Below are 24058 nucleotides of genomic sequence, written 5' to 3'. Positions count from 1 at the left end.
CGCGCCAAAAGATAAAAAGCCTGCAGTGCGGACGCCGGGGCATTCGATTCGACGACACTCGCCTGTGCAAGTCACTTTGTTGACCGCTGCTTCGCCGCCTCTGTATTCTTTTGAGTTGTTAGGGGAGCACAAGTTCGCTCCAATAAACGTGTTTCTCATTCAACACCACTGCGTCGTCCTTGTCTTCGTGACATCTGGTGGAAGTGCGGGGTACGCACCCTTCATGCCCACTACAACCTCGAAAAGCCGCCAAGCCAGTCCAACAAGAGCCAGCCCCCGCCTGCAAGATTTACCGCCCGAGTTCGGTCTTCTGCCAGAAGGGCCCAAGAGAAGGAACGCTGCAACCAACACCATGGTGCAAGAAACAACGTCGCCAATCATCCTGCAGCAGCCCCGAGAACCGCCATCGTTCCGGGGAGCCCCCGCTGAAGACCCTGAAGAATGGTTGGAGAAGTTGGAGCGCGTCCGCATCTTCAACAGGTGGGACGATGAAGAAACGTTCCGGCATGTCTTCTTTTACTTAGAAGATGCTGCTCGAACTTGGTTCGAGAACCATGAGAGCTCTTTGACCGACTGGACTCAATTCAAGAGGGAGTTCCTTAAGACCTTCACTACCGTGGTGAGAAAAGAGCGAGCTGCGCTTTTGCTTGAAACTCGAACGCAGCACCCCAACGAAGGAGTCGTGATTTTCGTTGAGGAGATGAAGCGACTTTTTCGTCGTGCGGACCCTGAAATGACCGAGGAAAAGAAGCTCAGGTTTCTAATGCGAGGAGTGAAGCAAGAGCTTTTTGCTTGTCTAGTCCGTAACCCTCCGAAGACAGTGGCCGAATTCGCGTCTGAGGCGGCCGCGATTGAGAAGACGCTAGAAATTCGAACCAGGCAGTACGACCGCCCTGTCAACGCGCTGTTCTCGGAGACCATCGGTGCTGCAAATGGAAGCTCCGATACATTGCGAGAGACCATCCGAGCAGTGGTCAGGGAGGAGCTTCGGAAGCTTTTTCCAACGACGCCGCAACCTCAAGTGGCTTCCATGACCGACGTAATCCGAGAAGAAGTACAAAACGCACTGGGAACTTCTACGCCGTCGGAAGCACCCCGCGAACCACAAGCCATGACCTACTCCTCGGCTGTTCGTCAACCCCGCCCTGCTCCAACCCGTCGTCAAGAGGCTGAGCCATACCGCCGTCCAACGCCGCCCGCCCGACGCCCTGTAGACCAATACCAGACGCCAAGGAAGACCGACGTGTGGCGAACGCCCGATAATCGCCCGCTGTGCTACCACTGCGGAGAGGCCGACCACATCTACCGTCGCTGTCCCTACAAGAGGCTCGGTTTGCGAGGGTTCTCCGTCGACGCCCCACGCCCCCGATACGGCCAGCGCCCTGCTGAGATCGAAGAATACCTCTCCAACACTAACCGAGGACCAGCCCGCTTCAACCGTTCACCGTCGCCCTACCCGACAGTCACCGTACCGCGTCTCTTCACACGAACGGGAAGCCATCCGGACTCAAGTCGACGACATGCTGAGCGATGACATTATACAGCCATCGAAAAGCCCCTGGGCTGCGCCCGTCGTACTCGTAAAGAAAAAAGACGGCACATTAAGGTTTTGCGTTGACTACCGGCGACTGAACAAAATCACGAAAAAGGACGTGTACCCCCTCCCCCGAATCGACGACGCCCTCGACCACCTCTGCCACGCGAAGTACTTCTCATCGATGGACCTGAAGACCGGCTACTGGCAAATTGAAGTGGACGAGAGAGACCGAGAGAAGACTGCATTTATAGCCCCAGACGGCCTATACGAGTTCAAGGTGATGCCGTTTGGGCTGTGCACAGCACCAGCGACGTTTCAAAGAGTCATGGACACTGTGCTAGCTGGCCTTAAGTGGCACACCTGCCTCGTATACCTCGACGACGTAGTGGTATTCGCCCGGACTTTCGACGAACACCTTGCAAGGTTGGAGTCTGTACTCGAGGCCATTCGTACGTCGGGGTTGACGCTGAAGCCTGAAAAGTGCCGTTTCGCATACGGGGAACTCAAGTTCTTGGGCCACGTCGTCAACGCCGCGGGAGTCCTACCTGACCCGGCAAAAACTTCAGCCATTGCGAACTTCCCAAGGCCAAAAGACAAGAAGGGCGTGCGGAGATTTCTCGGGCTGTGCGCATACTACCGGCGCTTCGTCGCAAACTTCGCACGCATTGCAGAGCCACTCACGCGCTTGACGAAAGATAGCACCCCTTTCAGCTGGGAAAACGACCAAGAAAAAGCATTCGGCGAGCTGCAAAAACGCCTGCAAAGCCCGCCCGTGCTCGCTCATTTCGACGGAAATGCCGAAACGGAAATGCATACGGACGCCAGTGATATAGGCTTGGGTGCCGTCCTTGTCCAAAAGCAAAGCGGCTGCGAAAGGGTAATCGCCTATGCTAGCCGTGGTCTGTCGAAGGAGGAGAAAAACTATTCTGCCTCTGAGAAAGAGTGCCTGGCTATTATATGGGCGATTTCAAAATTTCGCCCATACGTGTATGGACGGCCATTCAAGGTTGTAACAGACCACCATGCGCTGTGTTGGCTCGCCAATTTGAAGGACCCCTCTGGCCGTCTTGGGCGGTGGAGCTTGCGCCTGCAGGAGTTCGACGTTACAGTCGTTTATAAATCCGGCAGGAAACACTCCGACGCCGACTGCCTGTCCCGCGCCCCCGTGGACCCACCACCACAAGACTCTGATGAAGACAGCGCGTTCTTCGGGATTGTGACGGAGAGCGACCTAGCCGCCCAGCAGCGTGCCGACCCCGACTTACGCGTCATAATCGAGTACCTCGAGGGATGCAACGTTGCCGTTCCTAGGACCTTCAAACGCAGTTTACCAGCATTCAGCCTGAGAAACTCCGTCCTTGTGAAGAAGAATTTCAGCCCCGGAACAAGAGCGAATTACCTTCTCGTCATCCCCGCGGACCTTCGTGACGAAATTTTGGAAGCGTGCCACGACGACCCGTCTTCCGGACATCTGGGCACAGCCCGCACTATCGGAAAAATCAAGGCGAGGTACTACTGGCCCGGCCTTACCTCTGACGTCACCCACTACGTCCGGAGCTGCCGTGACTGCCAGCGACGAAAAACGCCGCCGACAAGACCCGCCGGACTTCTGCAACCGATCGCCGTCCCATCGAGACCATTTCAACAGATTGGAATGGACCTTTTAGGCCCGTTCCCTACGTCACGATCACAGAACAAGTGGATTGTCGTAGCGACAGACTACATGACGCGCTACGCAGAGACCGCCGCTCTTCCGAGGGGGACTGCACAAGAAGTGGCGAAGTTCTTTATAAGCCAGGTTGTGCTGCGACATGGAGCCCCGGAAGTCCTAATCACAGACCGCGGAACGGCATTTACTGCGGAGCTGATGCAAGGAGTATTACGCTACAGCAACACGGATCACCGAAGAACGACGGCGTACCACCCCCAAACGAACGGACTAACAGAACGTCTGAACAAGACAATCGCAGATATGCTGTCAATGTACGTTGACGTTGAACATAAGACTTGGGACGAAGTGCTCCCGTATGTCACGTTTGCGTACAACACGGCTATCCAGGAGACGACACAGCTGACGCCGTTCGAGCTTGTCTACGGTAGAAGGCCGACTACGATGCTGGACGCCATGCTTCCGCACGTAGAAGACGACGACCTCAACGCCGACGTCCACGGATACCTTCAACGTGCGGAGGAGGCCCGCCAGCTCGCTCGAGTTCGTATAACGGACCAGCAGCTGGTGGATGCGGGCCGCTACAACCTCCGACGCCGAGACGCAGAGTACCAACCAGGGGATCGTGTGTGGGTTTGGACTCCCATCCGACGACGCGGACTCAGTGAGAAGCTCCTGCGAAGGTATTTCGGACCCTACCAGATTCTACGACGTGTTGGCCAACTTACCTACGAAGTGATCCCCGATGGTGACTCCGGCACATCACGACGACGCACGCGGCCTGAAGTCGTCCACGTGGTTCGCTTAAAACCTTTCTACGGACGATGACGAACTTTTATTTTTATTTGTTCGGACTGTCGCTTATGTTAGCATCGGGTCGATGCACTCTTAGAGGGGGGGGTAATGCCGCGAACCATACATTGGGTTTGTTTATTTGTGTTTTGCTTTTACCGCCCGGCTGCGCCGGTCTGTGTTATCTCTGCGCCAAGGGAAGCGCGTGTTCCATTCTTTCTTTCTGTGCCGCATGTGTTATCTGTTGTGATAGGGAGAGCATTCCGATCTAACGTGAACAAGCCAGAATAATCTTCTTGGATCTACTATGTTCTCGATGCGAATCGACGTTTCGAGAACCACGCGCGCCAAAAGATAAAAAGCCTGCAGTGCGGACGCCGGGGCATTCGATTCGACGACACTCGCCTGTGCAAGTCACTTTGTTGACCGCTGCTTCGCCGCCTCTGTATTCTTTTGAGTTGTTAGGGGAGCACAAGTTCGCTCCAATAAACGTGTTTCTCATTCAACACCACTGCGTCGTCCTTGTCTTCGTGACAATATGAATTGATTGTGCGGATCATATGACGATTGGTTTCCCCCTTGCTGGTTAGAGGGTCAATCAGGTGACGGAGGAAAAACCAAGCCTTTCTGGTGGATAAGGTTCCCTGCAGACCGTCACAAAGTTGAAGCCACGCGCCGCGGAAGGAAGCACTCTGCTTCCAGTCTTTTTTTTTTTTTTCCTTTGTGAGGGCCGCGAGAGGGGTGAGGCCGCGCCGTTTCGCACCACGCGGCCGCGCGGTAACCGCATCTCAGGTACACTGCCGAAGATTCAAGCACTGTTGTAGGGAACGGCGTTCCAAGGAATTGCGTTCCTCGAACTAGTTCCTTTTTGGAGGACAGGAGCAACGCCTCCGTTCCATTAAGGGTCGGTGGAACTGTAACGGTAACGCGTTAGATATATGACGGAACGACAGGAACGGTGTTCCTGCTGCAACCGTTACATCGCCAGGATTTGACTGATTTTGATGCCAAGGCTCGATTACAAAAATCCACAAGTCGCTACTGTATTTCTCTTCCTATAAGCTGGCCGATTGGCCCACCCTTCAGCCGTAAGTGCTTCCTGGAAGGTCAAAGGCAGAAGAATAACCATGCAGCAGGCCGCAGCTTGAGCTTACGCGGCGTTCGACGGGTGAATAGCGCGCCCGCGAGAATGCTTTTCACCTTAATTGAATCGCTTGTCTGGGGACTCGCCTCTGGCCGATAGAATTGTTCCCTGCCGGGAACAGGCTGCCTAAGTATCTGTTTATTGTCAGGGGTAATTACCGCATTATTGCGCGCGAGGCGTGGGTGCGTTGTTGTCGGAAGAGGGGCGCCTGCTGTGAGGTCATTCGAAGGGTCAACGGCTATCAATAGGGCTGGGCGCCGCGGGTGTAGTGTCTCGGGATGTTGTACTGCTCGAAGTTACTGAGTAAGCGCGCAGTTCATCACGGCGCGGTGTGTCGCTGATCTGGCTGGAATCGGTCGACGGGAGTGCCAGGTCTTTTTGTATTGCACGTGGCGTGTTGACAAAGGACAGGAATTTCGTCATTATTGGGCCTAACTTCGTAGCGCTCCGTATGGACATTACCTTACTGTAGCCGCTCGAAGGTCGACGGCCAGCGTTCAGTCTTGCTTATCTAAGATCGTTTGTGAAAATCGTCTACAAGTTCGTGCAGATTTATTTTGTTTCTACGTTTTCACGCGTGCGCTTACAATGATATGCCCGTCTGCGAATATAAAATCGTGGTCACTGACCAAGTCAAAAAAGGAAACAATTTGACGTTTCGGAGCCCATACGGGTTCCTTGTTCACAATAAAGCGGGCAAGAGGCCGTCGTCAATTTATATGCAAGATATGGCGCAATGACTTCGTGTAGATTGCAGGCGTGTTGCCATCAGTCCGGTTGACTGATCACCGCATCGGTTGGGACGACACCGCTATCATTGCAAAAGAAAGAAATTTGGCCTCCCGTCTTTTCCTCGAGTCACTCATCATCCAAACCACACCTCATACTGTCAACCAGACTGATGGCAACATGCCTGCAATCTACACGAAGTCATTGCGCCATATCTTGCATATAAATTGACGACGGCCTCTTGCCCGCTTTATTGTGAACAAGGAACCCGTATGGGCTCCGAAACGTCAAATTGTTTCCTTTTTTGACTTGGTCAGTGACCACGATTTTATATTCGCAAATATGACCCCTGACCAGACGAAGTTTCGTCGAACACTCGACTACATATGCCCGTCTGTATTTATGTGTGTTTCTGCATGGAATAATAGGTGCAAGTCTGCACCGTTCCTTATGTACTTCTCTCTGTATGGTGTCTTCCTTAGTGCAGCTTACATTTTTTGATAATGTGCACCAACTCGCCCATATCAAGTCCATCTTAAGTAATGACTTGCCTCGTCTTCTGATGTGAATGTCACCTACAATAGAGATACACTTTTTTTTTAAAGTAATATGTTTTTTTTTCGGTAAAAGGTTCAAGATATTCTGGACGTATTTACGTTGTTACCTTGCAATTCTACGTGTTTTTTAATCGCCACTGCTATAATTATCGAACGGCATTTTTTCGTCATGTAGACCCGCATAGGCAAAGCGAATGTCATTTATAGCTGAAGTCGTTCGCGTTGAATGACATTAAAGACCTATGTATTGTTCCGTTCGATGCGGTTTCTTATGCAGGAAATTTAATTCTGTTCCTGCGTGTGAGTATACTTTCTATTCGCACATCTGAAGCGCAGTAACCTTACTGCGTATTTGTAAGACCGAAGTCGAAGTGCCACATGTGGTGCGCCTAGAATAGACGGACACCAAAGTCGACGTTAGACATGTCTGGAGTCTGTCTGGTGCTCCCTGAAAAAGTTCGTCTAGGAGCGCTTCTTTAGATTTCTCACTTTATTTCGCCTCAGGAATCCAACACCATATTTTAATTTAAAAAAAATGAAATGTAACCTTAATGTAACGACACGTTCCAGTGTTCGAAAAGGAACTGGCATGCAATAACGGAAATTGTAACGGGAGGTCGTTTCGAAATTACGAAGTAACGAGGAACGAGCTTTCGTTCCTGTTTTAGAGGAACGTGTACAGCACTTATATCAAGCAAGCCATGCAAGCGGCGTCACGCCTTCCGCCCCCCGAAGCCTGAACCCATTTAGACATGCGCTCGAAATAGCATTCGTTAGGCCATGCCTCGAGTGCCGCATCTTACGTAAAACAAACCTTCAAATCGAGGGGCCGTAGCACTAACGCTGCGACGGACGCATAGAGGAACCCGCCTGAGGGAGGCAAACTAGACGAACCGCGAGATCACAACAGCCACTAGAACGCACACATTGATCGAGATCTTACCGAAAGTCGCGAGAAAATCGCCGTCATTCATAATTTTCTCTCGCTACGAGCCTGGGAAGTTCGCCAATTTGATGAAAATGAGATATTATGTGCGGCGCTCGGAGCAGAATATGGTTCCTCAAAAAATACGGAGTGAGGAGAAGGGGGCAGGGTGCAGTGAAAATTTCGGGGGGGGGGGGGGGGGTTGAACCCCCAACCCCCCCTGGCTACGCCACTGTGCATGCCTCCTAACCGCGAACATACTACGAGACAAGCAGTTATGCTATGCGTTAAAATGTTCTTGTGAGGTCAGTTCAATGAATTTGTCTTGTTCACTTTAATATCTGAGGTATTCTAAACTGAATTACAGTTTTATTATTACAGTACGTGCCCGCACAACGAATCCTTCGTTCTAATTCTGTACCGATCACTTCTGATTGTCTGGGGTGCCAGTTTATCATAAAAATTCCAGCGGTATGATACGGCCGCATTCATATTTAATATCCCTGTAGACAACTTGTTAGGGTGTGAGGAATTATGCGATCGGTGCAAGCCGATTAGGGAACCGGGATTTCCAAAGAAACGTCGACCTGTTACGCGCAAAGATATATTGGTCATACAGTAAAGATGGCTAGTAGCATACTAGTAAGAGCCCGATACAAAGGGCAAAGGCAATATGCCATCCATCCTTTTGACTGATACCACAGCATCGAATATTTGAGACTGTAGATTAGCTTGTAATATCAAGGCGTTTCAACTATATATTTGCTGAAGACAGGGGACGTTGAAATAAAGGCGAAAAATGTTCAGTTAGTGACCAGCGCCACCGGGATCATAACTAAATATTGTTTGATCCTGACTTTTGTATTCTGCATGTAAACCCAACGTTCCCGGAGCCGTCTGGGGTTCAGCAGAAGTCTTGAGGTGCACCTTGATTGGGGGATGCCATGCTACCCCAATCAAGGGGCACCTCCCTTTCGGGCGCCCCGGCCAATAATAGCTCCAAAGTTTTATACAATGCTGCAGAATCACTGACCAGCGATTGACCATCAGGGATCAGCGATCGATCCGAACAATGCCACGTTGACGCGCTAATCTACCTCATGAGACCTCAAGCAGAAGACATCTTCAATACTATCAGGCCGACCACAAGGTAGGGCTTCGAGGACTACTTTTTTTTCCTTGGCGATACATCATCTACCAACGGGAAAAATTCCACAAAGGATTCCAGTTATAGATGGTGAGTCCATCGTAAATGTAGCGACAACCCTGCATGCTCTTCAGTGTCCCTTTAATTAAAGTATATAAACATTGCGGGATTACTAGCGCAAATTGTAGTCCAGGGTCCATAGGCCATGTTTCGACCACTCTGAGCGCGTTTACGCAAATTTATTTAGTAGAAATATCAATTCTAAAATGCTGTCCTCCTCTCTGCACCCTCGCCTTTTTTCTGTGGGGTTTTCGTGTGACGTCAGGAGGAGATGAGCTGGCAATTGGCTGCGCTACTGCACGGCTCGCCGACCTTCCGACAGTCAGTCGGCCCAGCGTTTAGTCCGCCGGCCGCCGACGGGTCGTCGCAATTCGCTCGCTCAGTTGAAACTAAGCCACAACACGTTTGTGAATGGAAGAATGCGCCTTTCTTTACTTTGTTAGTTTGTGCACTGTATCAATCTCCGAGTCCGGGTCGCGTTTGTGTGGCCACACAAACGCTGCACAAGTGCACATGCCACGCTTCAAATCTAAGGCCACTTGAAGGTGGGAGAAGAGTCAGCGAAGTCAATATAGGTACTAAGGAAATAAAATCAACTGAACCTTTTACCATACAGCGCAAAACTAGGGAGCAGGAAGCACTTTTCTTTGCGCTCGGCGAAGAAGCACAGCCGCAAGATACCCCGCTGCCAAGTACTGACGACGGCTACCCAAGCGACGACTCCATGGATGCCGAGGACGCCGCCACTCGTGGGAAGGATGGTGCATTCAATGAGCTGGCGGCCAAGAGGCCACGGGAGGACAGTGCTGCGGACGCTGACGCGAAGAACCTGGAGGGTATTGCCTCGACTGGGCCCACAGCCAGGAAAAAGCGCCCTGAACCTAAGGCGAACATTCACGTCGGAGAGAGGAGGCCGCCAAAGCCCCCCTCGTGACGAGAATTATGTGTGCCCAAGAACGGGGCGAACGCCTCATGCCGCATTGACCTACGCTAGCGGACGCACACCCGCGCATTTGTCATATGTCCGAGGTAAGCGGCATGCGGTCTAGTTTTTCCAAATGGCTGTACGTTTAGAAGCTGCTATTAACGTTGCCACGGTTAATGTGCGAGGCCTGGCAGCGAGACGGAAGCAATGCCAGCTTAGTAGGCTGTTCGCAGACCGAGAACTGGATATAATTTCGGTGCAAGAAACAAAAGTGGAAAGCCAGGAAATGACAGACCACGTGTTGCAGCAAATTTTAATGTGTGTGTCTCGCACGCCGTGGGAACATCGGCTGGGTGCGCGCTTTTTATCAGGCGATCACTAGGGATTGTTGAGCAGACCGTTGTAGCTGATTCGAGTGGCCACTATGTGTACTCCGACTTTTCATTTTGCGATTTTGAATGGAGAGTTATATGTATTTATCCACCGAACAGACAGGGTAAGCGGGAGACTTTTTTTACAAACTATTAGTAAGCACCGGTTGAGTGCGAAAGGGTTGTTATCTTGCTTGGGGATTTTAACTGTGTGTGCATGACAGAGGACAGAGCAGCCCACGAGCGTGTTAGAGAAAAAAGCGCCGAATGCTTAATGGACATAACTTCAAAATATTGTTTGGATGACGTAGCATTCTGCACGACTAGAGATCCAATCTGGTTTACACATTTTCAAGGTGCCAGTCACGCGAGGCTGGATAGAGTGTACATATCAAGTGAACTTGTGCCACTGTGTGACAGTTATAAGGTCGAGGCCTTGTCCTACAGCGATCATTGCCTCGTGGCGTTCTGTCTGGGAAACAAACAGAAAACTACGAAATGGAATTGGAAGTTGTGGAAATTAAATAGCCGGGTACCTTTTACAGCTAGGGTCAGTGAACTGTTTACTAATATGCGCAGTGATGCACAGACGAGCTGGGGAGTCAAGTGGGACCTTTTTAAAGAACAAGTTAAAATAGGTGCAGTCGTAAGAAGCCCAATTATCAATAAACAGAGAAGAGAGAAAAAAAAAGAACTTCGCCAACAGTTAACGACTCTATTGTTAGAAGAAAGCGCAAACGCCGGCGAGTTTAAGCAAGAAATAAGAGACAAAAAATTAACTTGAAGGCATCGATACTGAGCGTTATAGGGGAGCTATCGTGCGAGCACGGGCACATAAGATGTGGTTCAATGAAATGCCTACAAAGCGTGCGTTGTCTGATGAAAAACGTTACGCGCAGAAAAACTAAATCAGGGAAATACAGCACAAAAATGGTGTTACGGCCCAAAAAGAAACGATTGAGCGGGCGTCGAGTATTACACTGAGCTGTTAGACAGGCACATTCCAATGAACGATGGCTTTGCTGATGAATTTTTATCGCTTATGCCCAAGTTAGAACCAGAGCCTTGTGAAATAATGGAGGCACCAATTAGTGTGTGGGAATTAGAAAATGCAATAGATGATCTGAACACCTGTAAGTCACTCGGGCCAGACGGTTTAAGCGCGGAATTTTACAAGGCTTTCAAAAGGGAGGTAGCGGTATTTTTATATGAAGTATTGGTAGAGGCTTACAAACTACATGTTCTCCCGCAGTCTTTTCAGGAGACACGAGGGACAAAGGCTCTCTTAACTTTTCTGTCTGACACGGGACTTACCGATGTTCTTTAAACTTGGGATCCTCAGATTTTTTCTCCTAGTGCTGTAAATTTTTTCTACGTTCCGAACTGATTTTATTTTCCTCTCCCTCTTATTCATTGTTGGTGCGCACTTCTTCCCCTCTTTTTTTTTCGCCTCACTATGTTCACCCCCATCTGAAGTAGCAAGCCCTGCCGTTTGTGGGGCTAACCTCTTCAGTATTCATTAAAGGTTTCTCTGTCTCTCTCATCATCTTGATACCGAAGTGTGAAGATGCAGTAAAACTGCTGTCCGTAAAGGCGTATAGGCCAATTAGTCTAGCCAACGTTGACTACAAAATTTACAGGAAAGTCTTAGCTAGACGGTTGCAAAACGTAATTCAGTTTTTGGTAGATCCGCATCAAACTTGCGGTATTAAGCATCGCACGATAAGTACCAATGTGCACGTCGCCAGAAGTGTGTTAGAGTGCTGTGATGCCTTCTCAGGTCGTGTGGCGATGGTGTAACTCGACCTTCAGAAGGCTTTTCACCCGGTGTCCCATGACATACTTTTCAGAATCTTAGAATACACGAATGTTGGGTCTGTTATCTTGGATGGTATAAAGATGGCGTATCCCGGATGCAAGGCGAGCATAATTGTTAACAAAAATTTAAGTGAAGGTATAATGTTGGTTGTTCGGTCAGGCAAGGTTGTCCGTTATCGCCTCTTCTTTTTGCGTTGTATCTCGAGCCTTTCTGTTTAAAAATAATCAAGCATGAACGAATACGGGGGTTTGCATTACAGAACACTGAAGTAAAACTGCTCGCATACGCAGATGATATAGCGGTTTTCTACCGCGATCAAAAGAGCATAAGCGAAACAGTTTAGGTGGTTAAGTCATTTTGTGAAAAAATTAGGGCTGCAATTAACTGGGATAAATGTTCGGGATTTTGACACGGGAACTGGTGCTCAACCCCTGCCTTTTTTTTTTATGCATACAATGGACCACGGCACCAACAAAATATCTAGGGGTGCCTCTGGAGCATTATAGGGATAGCCGAGACTACTGGAGTAACGAGACCGAAAAGTTGAGAGACAAAACCGGAAACTGGCAAGGGCGCAATTTTTCTATGTTTGCCCGTGCCACTATCTGCAACTTTTTTTTGTTAGCCAAAGTGTGGTACGTGCTGTAAGTGTATGTCACGTGCTAATGTCCAAAAAATCCACAGAGTATTTGCGGTTTTTATTTGGTCTTCCAGCTGGGAAAGAACCAGTCGCTCTAACATTTTTCGCCCAGTCAAAAAGGGAGGACTTAGTCTTTGTGATATATTTTTACGACAAGTTGTCGCAAGGTTTTGTTTTGTGCGGGATCAAAAAGACGCCTTCTTGCGCACTGTTATTCAAGTGCGGTTGAAAAATGTGCTGCCTGACTTTGTTGTCTTCAAGTGATATTGTGTGCAGGGGGCTGAAAGGATATTTGCGTGAAGTGGCTGTGCTGTTGAATTTTTGAAGGTACGTTTTTCTTTCGACTACCTGTGTAGTGTTTCCAGGAAGCGCCTGTACAAAGATTTAGTTGATGTTTGTTTACCCGTGCCACTGTATAGGTCGTTATACGGTGAGGGCACAGTGCTTGATGTTTTAAGGAGGGTGAAAAGTATGCCTGTGAAGCCTGCAATGAAGTCCCTTTTTTAAAACTACACAGTGAAACCCTTCCCGTAGATACTTGGTTAGCAGAAAGATGTATTTTTGTGCCGTGGACAACGGACTGCAGACTGTGCAAAAAGCCGGAAACTATTAATCACGTCTTCGTCGACTGTTGGGACCCAGTGTTCCACTGGGACGTTCTCCAACGTACGGTAAAGAAAGACTTACCCATAACGCCGCGTGGAATTCGGTTCCTACCCGAAAAAAATGAGGGCGGTGTGCCGTACTATTTGATCATGCTCCTCAGCCTTCATATGGAGGACGAGAATGGCGGTGAGGAATGCGGATATAAATGCCCGGCCTGTCAGGGAAAATTGCATTGAAAGCGTACAGTATATACGGGAAGTGTTTCGTGCTGAGGATGATCCCCCTGAGTGTTTGCCAGTGCTTGACGATTTAGTGTGTCTTAGAAAGTTTAAAAGCCACGTAGTCAGCCACAGTGGCGTAGCCAGGGGGGGGGGGTTACCCCCCCCCCCCCCCGAAATTTTCACTGCACCCTGCCCCCTTCTCCTCACTCCGTATTTTTTGAGGAACCATATTCTGCTCCGAGCGCCGCACATAATATCTCATTTTCATCAAATTGGCGAACTTCCCAGGCTCGTAGCGAGAGAAAATTATGAATGACGGCGATTTTCTCGCGACTTTCGGTAAGATCTCGATCAATGTGTGCGTTCTAGTGGCTGTTGTGATCTCGCGGTTCGTCTAGTTTGCCTCCCTCAGGCGGGTTCCTCTATGCGTCCGTCGCAGCGTTAGTGCTACGGCCCCTCGATTTGAAGGTTTGTTTTACGTAAGATGCGGCACTCGAGGCATGGCCTAACGAATGCTATTTCGAGCGCATGTCTAAATGGGTTCAGGCTTCGGGGGGCGGAAGGCGTGACGCCGCTTGCATGGCTTGCTTGATATAAGTGCTGTACACGTTCCTCTAAAACAGGAACGAAAGCTCGTTCCTCGTTACTTCGTAATTTCGAAACGACCTCCCGTTACAATTTCCGTTATTGCATGCCAGTTCCTTTTCGAACACTGGAACGTGTCGTTACATTAAGGTTACATTTCATTTTTTTTAAATTAAAATATGGTGTTGGATTCCTGAGGCGAAATAAAGTGAGAAATCTAAAGAAGCGCTCCTAGACGAACTTTTTCAGGGAGCACCAGACAGACTCCAGACATGTCTAACGTCGACTTTGGTGTCCGTCTATTCTAGGCGCACCACATGTGGCACTTCGACTTCGGTCTTACAAATACGCAGTAAGGTTACTGCGCTTCAGATGTGCGAATAGAAAGTATACTCACACGCAGGAACAGAATTAAATTTCCTGCATAAGAAACCGCATCGAACGGAACAATACATAGGTCTTTAATGTCATTCAACGCGAACGACTTCAGCTATAAATGACATTCGCTTTGCCTATGCGGGTCTACATGACGAAAAAATGCCGTTCGATAATTATAGCAGTGGCGATTAAAAAACACGTAGAATTGCAAGGTAACAACGTAAATACGTCCAGAATATCTTGAACCTTTTACCGAAAAAAAAAACATATTACTTTAAAAAAAAGTGTATCTCTATTGTAGGTGACATTCACATCAGAAGACGAGGCAAGTCATTACTTAAGATGGACTTGATATGGGCGAGTTGGTGCACATTATCAAAAAATGTAAGCTGCACTAAGGAAGACACCATACAGAGAGAAGTACATAAGGAACGGTGCAGACTTGCACCTATTATTCCATGCAGAAACACACATAAATACAGACGGGCATATGTAGTCGAGTGTTCGACGAAACTTCGTCTGGTCAGGGGTCATATTTGCGAATATAAAATCGTGGTCACTGACCAAGTCAAAAAAGGAAACAATTTGACGTTTCGGAGCCCATACGGGTTCCTTGTTCACAATAAAGCGGGCAAGAGGCCGTCGTCAATTTATATGCAAGATATGGCGCAATGACTTCGTGTAGATTGCAGGCATGTTGCCATCAGTCTGGTTGACAGTATGAGGTGTGGTTTGGATGATGAGTGACTCGAGGAAAAGACGGGAGGCCAAATTTCTTTCTTTTGCAATGATAGCGGTGTCGTCCCAACCGATGCGGTGATCAGTCAACCGGACTGATGGCAACATGCCTGCAATCTACACGAAGTCATTGCGCCATATCTTGCATATAAATTGACGACGGCCTCTTGCCCGCTTTATTGTGAACAAGGAACCCGTATGGGCTCCGAAACGTCAAATTGTTTCCTTTTTTGACTTGGTCAGTGACCACGATTTTATATTCGCAGACGGGCATATCATTGTAAGCGCACGCGTGAAAACGTAGAAACAAAATAAATCTGCACGAACTTGTAGACGATTTTCACAAACGATCTTAGATAAGCAAGACTGAACGCTGGCCGTCGACCTTCGAGCGGCTACAGTAAGGTAATGTCCATACGGAGCGCTACGAAGTTAGGCCCAATAATGACGAAATTCCTGTCCTTTGTCAACACGCCACGTGCAATACAAAAAGACCTGGCACTCCCGTCGACCGATTCCAGCCAGATCAGCGACACACCGCGCCGTGATGAACTGCGCGCTTACTCAGTAACTTCGAGCAGTACAACATCCCGAGACACTACGCCCGCGGCGCCCAGCCCTATTGATAGCCGTTGACCCTTCGAATGACCTCACAGCAGGCGCCCCTCTTCCGACAACAACGCACCCACGCCTCGCGCGCAATAATGCGGTAATTACCCCTGACAATAAACAGATACTTAGGCAGCCTGTTCCCGGCAGGGAACAATTCTATCGGCCAGAGGCGAGTCCCCAGACAAGCGATTCAATTAAGGTGAAAAGCATTCTCGCGGGCGCGCTATTCACCCGTCGAACGCCGCGTAAGCTCAAGCTGCGGCCTGCTGCATGGTTATTCTTCTGCCTTTGACCTTCCAGGAAGCACTTACGGCTGAAGGGTGGGCCAATCGGCCAGCTTATAGGAAGAGAAATACAGTAGCGACTTGTGGGTTTTTGTAATCGAGCCTTGGCATCAAAATCAGTCAAATCCTGGCGATGTAACGGTTGCAGCAGGAACACCGTTCCTGTCGTTCCGTCATATATCTAACGCGTTACCGTTACAGTTCCACCGACCCTTAATGGAACGGAGGCGTTGCTCCTGTCCTCCAAAAAGGAACTAGTTCGAGGAACGCAATTCCTTGGAACGCCGTTCCCTACAACAGTGCTTGAATCTTCGGCAGTGTACCTGAGATGCGGTTACCGCGCGGCCGCGTGATGCGAAACGGCGCGGCCTCACCCCTCTCGCGGCCCCCACAAAGGAAAAAAAAAAAAAAAGACTGGAAGCAGAGTGCTTCCTTCCGCGGCGCGTGGCTTCAACTTTGTGACGGTCTGCAGGGAACCTTATCCACCAGAAAGGCTTGGTTTTTCCTCCGTCACCTGATTGACCCTCTAACCAGCAAGGGGGAAACCAATCGTCATATGATCCGCACAATCAATTCATATCAAGGAGACTCGAACAAGCTCCTCAAGGATCTCGAAACAAAGTACCTCCAGACCGAAAAGAGCTACCACCCACTACCTTACACAGGAAAGCCGAATGGAGGTCTCGACAAACCGTTCCAACTGTACGAACTCCGGGCTGTAATTTCCGAAAACAAGCGCAACAGCGCTCCAGGACCCGATCACATCTCCTACAAACTATTAGCCAACCTTGACGACGAGGCTCTCGAGACCTTGTTGGAGTATTTTAACGACTTTTGGACTAAAGGCAAGATCCCAAAGCAGTGGAAAACAGCAGAGATAAGATTTATTCCCAAGCCAGGCAAATCCCCGCATATTGATAATTTGCGGCCAATATCCCTCACATCGTGCGTGGGAAAGGTGATGGAAAGGGTTGTGCTCAACCGTGTGCAGCAATACCTGGATGAAACCCAGCAAATGCCAGACACCATGTTTGGATTTCGAAAGCATCTCGGAACCCAGGACGTGCTGATTCAGCTAAAAGAAGAAATCCTCGCACCCGCCACTCGACACTCCCCGCGAGCAATACTAGCGCTCGACCTCAAAGGGGCTTTTAATAACGTGTCACACGAGGCAATTCTACGAAACCTTAACAACACAGGATGCGGGGAGAGAACATACAACTACATTGTAGACTTTCTTTCAGATCGCACAGCCACACTCAAAATCGGCGATGTCACCTCAGATCCCATCACCCTCGGAAGTAAAGGTACACCCCAAGGCTCGGTCCTCTCCCCGCTCCTATTTAACATCGCGCTCCTGGGTTTACCGGCACGGCTAGACAGTATTCCAAATTTAAGCCATGCGCTCTACGCAGATGATATAACAATTTGGACTGGCACTGACTCACTCGGGAGACTTCAAGACTGCCTGCAGCAAGCTGCCGATGCTGTACAGCAGTACGCAGAGGAAAGTGGACTCGAGTGTTCCCCACAGAAATCAGAACTCTTTGTGGTCCGGCGTCGCCGCACTAAAAATGACAAGGACGACATCGAAATAAATTTACAGGGACACAAAATTACGCCCTGCAGCTCAATCAGGGTGCTTGGGCTTTTTCTGCAAGCGGATACAAAATGGAACATAATGCTCCAGCGCCTGACCAGAACGACCGAACAAGTTGTGCACATGATTCGTAGAGTTACAAATAGACACCGAGGCATGAAAGAAGACGATACCATCCGTCTTGTCCAGGCCTTCGTTCTATCGAGGCTAACATACGCAGTGCCCTACATGACTCTAACCAAGAGAGATACGGAAAAACTACCCTCATCCGTAAAGCCACGAAGCAAGCCCTTGGGATCCCCATGAGCGCGTCAACCGATAAGGTCCTACGCATCGGCCTGCACAACACGGTGGACGAGCTCATAGAGGGCCACCTCTCCAGCCAGAAAGCGCGGCTTGCAATGACACAAACCGGCCAAAAACTGTTGAACAGAATCAAATGGAGCTACCCAGACGTGAAGCCGAACAAGCAGCTTCCTGATCGGTGGCGGCATAATATCTTTTCCAACCCACTGCCAAAGAACATGCACCCGGTTCACCACAGCGGTCGACGAGAAGCTAGAGCGAAAGCCTTAAACAAAAAATACGGCACCCTCCCGGAAACGGTCTACACGGATGCAGCCACAATCCGTGGTAGAAGATCAAAGACAGTGGTAGTCACCACAAAGACAGAGCTTCTTGTCAGTGCCACCGTACTAACCGCATCAACCAAAGAAGCGGAGGAGCTAGCGGTGGCACTGGCCCTCACGCAGACGGAAGCCACGGTGGTCGTAACAGACTCCCAGGAAGCGTGCAGGAGCTTCAGGTCGGGTTGGGTGGCACCAGCAACGCACCGCATGCTCTCAACCAAATTGCCTGACAGAAAAGTAAGAATTGTATGGACGCCTGCACATGCTTCAATGGAGGGCAACGAATTTGCCCACCAAAAGGCCCGAGAACTTGCCGACCAGGCCCCGGAGGATGTGGAGAAACCTGTACCTCTTCTAACTTACCACGAAATAACACAACATTACAAGCTTAATCGACGGACTTTCCCGCTACCTCACCCAAACCTCACGAAATCTCAAGAAACAACACTTAGACTCCTACAAACCAACACCTTCCCGCATCCAATTAGGCTTCACCGGATATCCCCCACCCAGTATCCAGCAGAATGCAAATACTGCCAAGAACCTGGTACACTACGACATATCATCCTAGAGTGTCGAAAAAACGGGAACCGGCCCACTCGTCGCAGCCAACTCGTCCTAGGAAAACTGGTCATAGGGAAACTGGTCAAAGAGGGCATCTCGTTCTAGGTGATCCCGTACTAGGAAAAGTGGTGGCACTGACCTTCTCGTGCTAGGAAAAGTCGTCTCGCGGTTTCATTTTTGGCCGATGTCGAGGAAATGGGGAGAGAAAGTTAGTGGCTTCTAATCTTATAATTACTCCCAGGTTGACCTCTTAATAGTTCGGGGGGTCCTCTGCTTTTGTTAGTTTGCAGGCGGTGGTTGAAATAGTTTTTCTATTTTAACACATGTTCCTCTCTCCCCTTCTTATTTCCCTTCTTGTAGCCAAAACAAAATTCACACTTTTTTACTGGGTAAGGGCTTTCTTTTCAGGTTTATTTTTTTTTTCTTCTTCCAAAAAATATTCGTCACACTTCTTCCGTAGAGGCGGGAGGGAGGCGGGTCGACCTTTTCTTTCTTTTGCGTTTTCTTTTCTTTCTTTTCTTTTTTTTTTGCGTTATCTTGTGACGCTTTTTGCCTGCTTGTGTATATATCTATAAATAGGGTAAAATGTTGGCCTCTTGTTTGTTTGCAGGTGGTGCTTGAAATTGGCTTTTCGGTTTCAGCACAACTTCCGGTGTCTGATTTTGCTTTTCTTCTCCTTCTAAAAAATATTCGTCACACTTTTTTGTGTGAGTGTGTGTGTGTGTGGGGGGGGGGGGTCCACTTTTAAGTCGAGCCTTGACTTTCGCTCCCATATATAAATGATATGAAGACTAGCAAAACGAAAGTTACCCAGCTTGACAATCATCGTTTTTCAACAGGAATGAAAACAAAAGATTAAAATAATAAAAAGCGAAAACACAGAACAAAATCGCAAATCCCAATACAGCGCCGTCACTTAATTACCAAAAATAAAAAAAACGTATCAGAAAAAACAGAACGGCCAAACATAATCTCATATAAAAGACTCACGTAATTAGCTGCACACAGAAAAAAAAAATAAGATACGCTGATCTGGCTGGCGCGTTCCTCGAAGGCGACAAAGGAAACATTAAGGGTGGTGAAGAGAAGGAGGAGTGTAAGAATGTTTACACCTAAGATGAGAATTATACAAGCGTCTGTACTCTTTCATTTGAACATGATAGACGAAAAACGTAAATTGTGACGAGTTGGCCGAGTGTCCAGTTGCCCTAGGTTACGAGTTTCCCTAGTGCGAGATGGCCTAGGACGACTTGCCCTACGTGACGAGTTCACCTATGACGAGTTGGCTGCGACGAGTTCACTTTTGACGAGTTCTCCTAGACCCCGAAAAAACATGCACCCACCACCCCTTCCCCGCATTTCAAATCCCCCAGAGCAGTGGGAGACACTGCTGTCCAGCCCCTGCCTCTCGGACCAGCTCCTGCTCATTGAGAGGGCAGCCGCTGCTAAGACAGCTCATGGATTCCTGTGAAGAGGGAGCCACTCCTACAAGAACACCGTAAATGCTCTCACAATAAACGTTTTTCTCTCTCTCTCTCGCCCCTCTAGCCCGAATAGTCCGACCATGGGAAGGGCAGCACGATGCTGATCCGCCCTCAGGTACATAAGTCATGGTGCAACTACTTCTTTAATTAGCTGACGCGTAATGCAGATTTAATGGACCTTTTTCCAGTACCGGTCCCTCTAGCGGCCGCCACGGCGAATTAAAATGGCAGTAAGGCGCACCCCCAAAAAAGTTTGGCTTTCGGAGAACTCGTGCACAAAATATCCTGGTCCTGCAGCCCCTCCCGCACTGACCCGTCAGCCGCACCTTTCACATGAATGTCACGGTAGCAGGCGAACGTTCTCGTGACTAATCTGCCGTGTTCGAAGCGCTCCCCCCCCCCCCCCCCCTCCCTTTTTTTTTTTCATTTTCGTAACCCCCTCACTGGCAGCCATGTGCTGGCAGGATGGTCCACTCTCGCACTTTCAAGACAGCTTCAAACGGCCTCTTCCGACCTAGTTGTCGCTCTTGATTTAATCGACCATGTACAGGCTGCGGTGAGCGAGATGCGCAACTCTGGCTTTCCCGGGATATTTGAAGCCGCCCTATCAATGGCCGAAGGAGTGGCAGTGGAAATGCAAATACCGCGTGTCGCCGCTCGACAGCGTAACCGCTCTAACGTCCATGCCACAAGCGTCGAAGAGTATTTTAGAATTGCAGTCTTCCTGCCGTTCTGGGATCATCTTGGAACGCAGTTGGATGTGCGCTTCGTAAACCACCGGCGTACTTTACGGTCGCTATCATCGCTGCTCCCTCAGAACATCCGTCAGGCCGAGTCTGCACCTAAGGCTGAATAATTTTCGGCTTTGTACTCGAGCTTCGTGTCAGTCGGGGAGCTTGAAGGAGAACTACTTGTGTGGGCTGCGAAATGCAGGAATGAGAGGCATGAAGAGGCCACATCAGCACTGCAGGCAGTTGCTCTTTGTCCAGTGGCTATGTTTCCGAATGTGCATCGGCTGCTGCAGATACTTGCAACTCTCCCGGTAACAACAGCAGAGGCAGAACGTTCTTTTTCCACTCTTCGACGGCTTAAGACTTATCTCCGAGCGTCCACAACTAACGACCGCTTGCTCGGACTCGCCCTTCTGAATGTGCACCGTGATATCGCAGTCTCTCCAGAGGACGTGCTTAATGTACTTAGTCGGGAACGCAGGCGCCTGCAGATCAATATATAGAGCGAAGGTGATCGCTTTACTGCGAGCCCACAGGCAGCTCTCCAAACTAGTCTATTTGCAGGAGCAGGCTAATGGAAACCTAAATTATCGTGGTAGCATTTTCTATGTTGGACACCACGACGTTTTCATGAAACAAATGTACATAACGAATTTCCTTATTTAAATGTAGGTGTTTTCTTATGTGTCTCCTTGTGTGTAGGTGTTTCCTTATTTAAATGTAGGTTTGCAGACTCTTTTTTTGATCATGCTCTTTAGGCACGCGACATAGAAAGCAATTTGAGCACCCCGGATCAGGCGTTGCAGCACACAGTGTGAATAAGTGCATACTGTCAATAATTATGTACTTTTGTTTATAACTAACCGACCCTCCCTGCATTTATTTGAACTACATATCTGCCTTTCTGTAATTATTGTATATCTGGTATTCCACTCTTGCATTGTGCTTGTATTCTTGTTCTCTTAGTTGAAATCAGCAGTATTCAAAATAAACTAAAATTAATCCCCTCACCTTGACTTTGTCGGCTTCACTTGTAAGCATATCTGGTTTGCCTCTTCGGGCACCTGCTTACTATGCACACTTTTTGAGTTATTTTGGTGTTTTTTGGTTATGGCTAGGGGCGTGCCTGCATGTTCACTGGTTTTGTCAAGATGCTGTCTCTTGCAGCCTAACATGAGCGTGGCGTTGACCGACTCTCGTCAGTTGGGTTTGTCGTCATCTTTTGTGGCTTTCCTTGCTTGATCTGTTTCAAGTGGCACACGTTGGGCGGCACGCGAGCGACGAGGCGATTAGGTAGAGTGCCTCTACGCGCTCTGACGACAGGGATGTATATTGCAATGCTTTGGGGCGGAGATTGCGTGCGCCTCCCCGGGCACGCAGTCTTTTTATTCCAAGAAAGTGCAAAAACGTCCGATGAGAGGACGACTGCTCGTGTATGTATGGTTGTGTGCGCTGTTTTTTTTATTCCTTGCTGTTGTTAGGATCAGCCTGTCTACGCCCACTGCAGGGCAAGGGCCTCTCCAGACATGGATCTCTAATTACTAACTGCGACCAGTTAAACCCTGTAAACTGACAGGTGCTTATACGCACGCGCGCACACACACACACACACAAATATATATATATATATATATATATATATATATATATATATATATATATATATATATGAATTAGTGCAGATGCACCATTGTTGTATATGCACAACCCCCCCCCCCCCCCCCGAACTAAATTTCTGGCTACGCCACAGGTCAGCCAAGTAGGGTTGACGGATCATTGCAATATGACATGATGTGTGTACTGTAGAAATACAGCAATAAAAAAAAGGCACAGCGGTCAGCTCAGCACGACCACACATCTGCGAACGCCTTTCCGTCTCTAAAGCGCTTGGATGATAAAGCGCCGACCGGCAAGTCGCCGGTTCGAATCCCCGAGGGTAAATAGTTTTTTTTGCAAGTTGATTTTTTTGTTTACGGCCGATATTTTAAAAATTGAGTTCACCATTATTGGGCCGTAACGTTCACTGCTCCATGAGCAAGTTCGCAGAACGCGCGCAGACTGACACTGACGCGCTAGCGAGGTCTCGTTGGCGTGCTGTTGCCGCAAGCACCGACTACTTGTGGGCAGTGGGCACAGGCCAGAATCAGCAGACCCTTGGCCTGGTGCGAACACCCTTTTTACGATACAGGCATGAGTGAGGCAAGCCCCTAATATGCGGGAAAAGCTCATGGCATGAGCGTCTGCTGTGACGCGGAGGGCGTTTATCCACTGCATAGGCCTCGGATAGTGATTGCTACGATTCCAAGCCGTCCTGGGAGGCTTATCTCAGTCATTTTACAGCGGAAAACAGGGCAGAAGCGTGGTGCGACGCTTACTGAGATATGGAGAATGCCCATCCAACGACACTTTCGGTTGTCAAGCGTGTTGTTTTACAGAACCGAAACCGAAACTTGTTTGAATGCTAACTTGGACATCGTCCAATCAAGACGCATCTCCTCCCGTCGTCACAGCCTTTAGTTGGTGCGGCCGCCACAGACCACGCATGGTAGTTTTTCTTCTTTCCTGCTTTATGAAATAATTACCGACTTATCAACCGGACAAACGATGAAAATTGTGGTAATTTGAGCCAGTCTACGCAGTGCAAGCAAAACCGGGAGCTTGACAAATTCACTTCAGTGTCCCTTTAAGAGAAAAAAGCTCACTAACTGTAAGAAGGTTATGTTTGTAAAAAACTGGTGCTGTGTGATCCATTCTTTCAAGGTTTTCCATACGGCATACAGCTCCCTTTTCTAAAACCACTATTTTCTAAATTCGACTTTGTTGTGGCACCTCAAATGAATAAATAGTAATGGAGATGTACTCACCCACGGGGACGAAACTTGGAGGCTCACTAAAAGGGTTCACCTTAAATTGAGGACGACTCAGCGAGCAATGGAAGGGAAGATGATAGGTGTAACGTTAATGGAAAAGAAGAGGGCGGAGTGGGTCAGGGCACAAACGCGTGTTTAGACATATTAGTTGAAATTAAGAAGAAATGGGTGCGGGCAGGGCATGTAATGCGAAAGGAAGATAACCCATGGTCATTAAGCATAACAGAGTGGATCCCTAGAGGAGACAAGCGTGGAAGAGGGTGGCAGAAAGTTAGATGGTGATGATGATGATGGTTTGATGTTTATGGCGCAAGGCCAACTGGGGCAAAGGGCGCCAAAACAATAGTCGTATATGACAGGTGATACCTTAAACACTAAGTAAAATCAGCAAAAACAAAAGTAAAATCACAAAACGACAATGAGCATGGCTGGTGTATAGGG

The 24058-nt window shown here is 48.8% G+C and overlaps 1 protein-coding gene across 1 annotated transcript in view; it reads left to right on the top strand.

Moving 5' to 3' along the window:
• The first annotated feature begins 9464 nt into the window (after window positions 1–9464).
• The window catches only part of LOC144165369 (uncharacterized), a 59299-nt gene continuing 44705 nt past the window's right edge, over window positions 9465–24058 (top strand). The window contains exon 1 of the mRNA XM_077695463.1: window positions 9465–9589. The gene's annotated coding sequence lies outside the window, so the exon portion shown is untranslated. The remainder of the gene's footprint in view (window positions 9590–24058) is intronic.

Source organism: Haemaphysalis longicornis, unplaced genomic scaffold (assembly GCF_048455015.1).
Source record: "Haemaphysalis longicornis isolate Haplotype H1 unplaced genomic scaffold, Haemaphysalis longicornis Haplotype H1 scaffold_1, whole genome shotgun sequence".
Lineage (NCBI taxonomy): Eukaryota > Metazoa > Arthropoda > Arachnida > Ixodida > Ixodidae > Haemaphysalis > Haemaphysalis longicornis.
Note: the sequence above shows the minus strand (reverse complement) of the source record. Positions and strands in the feature narration are given on the sequence as shown.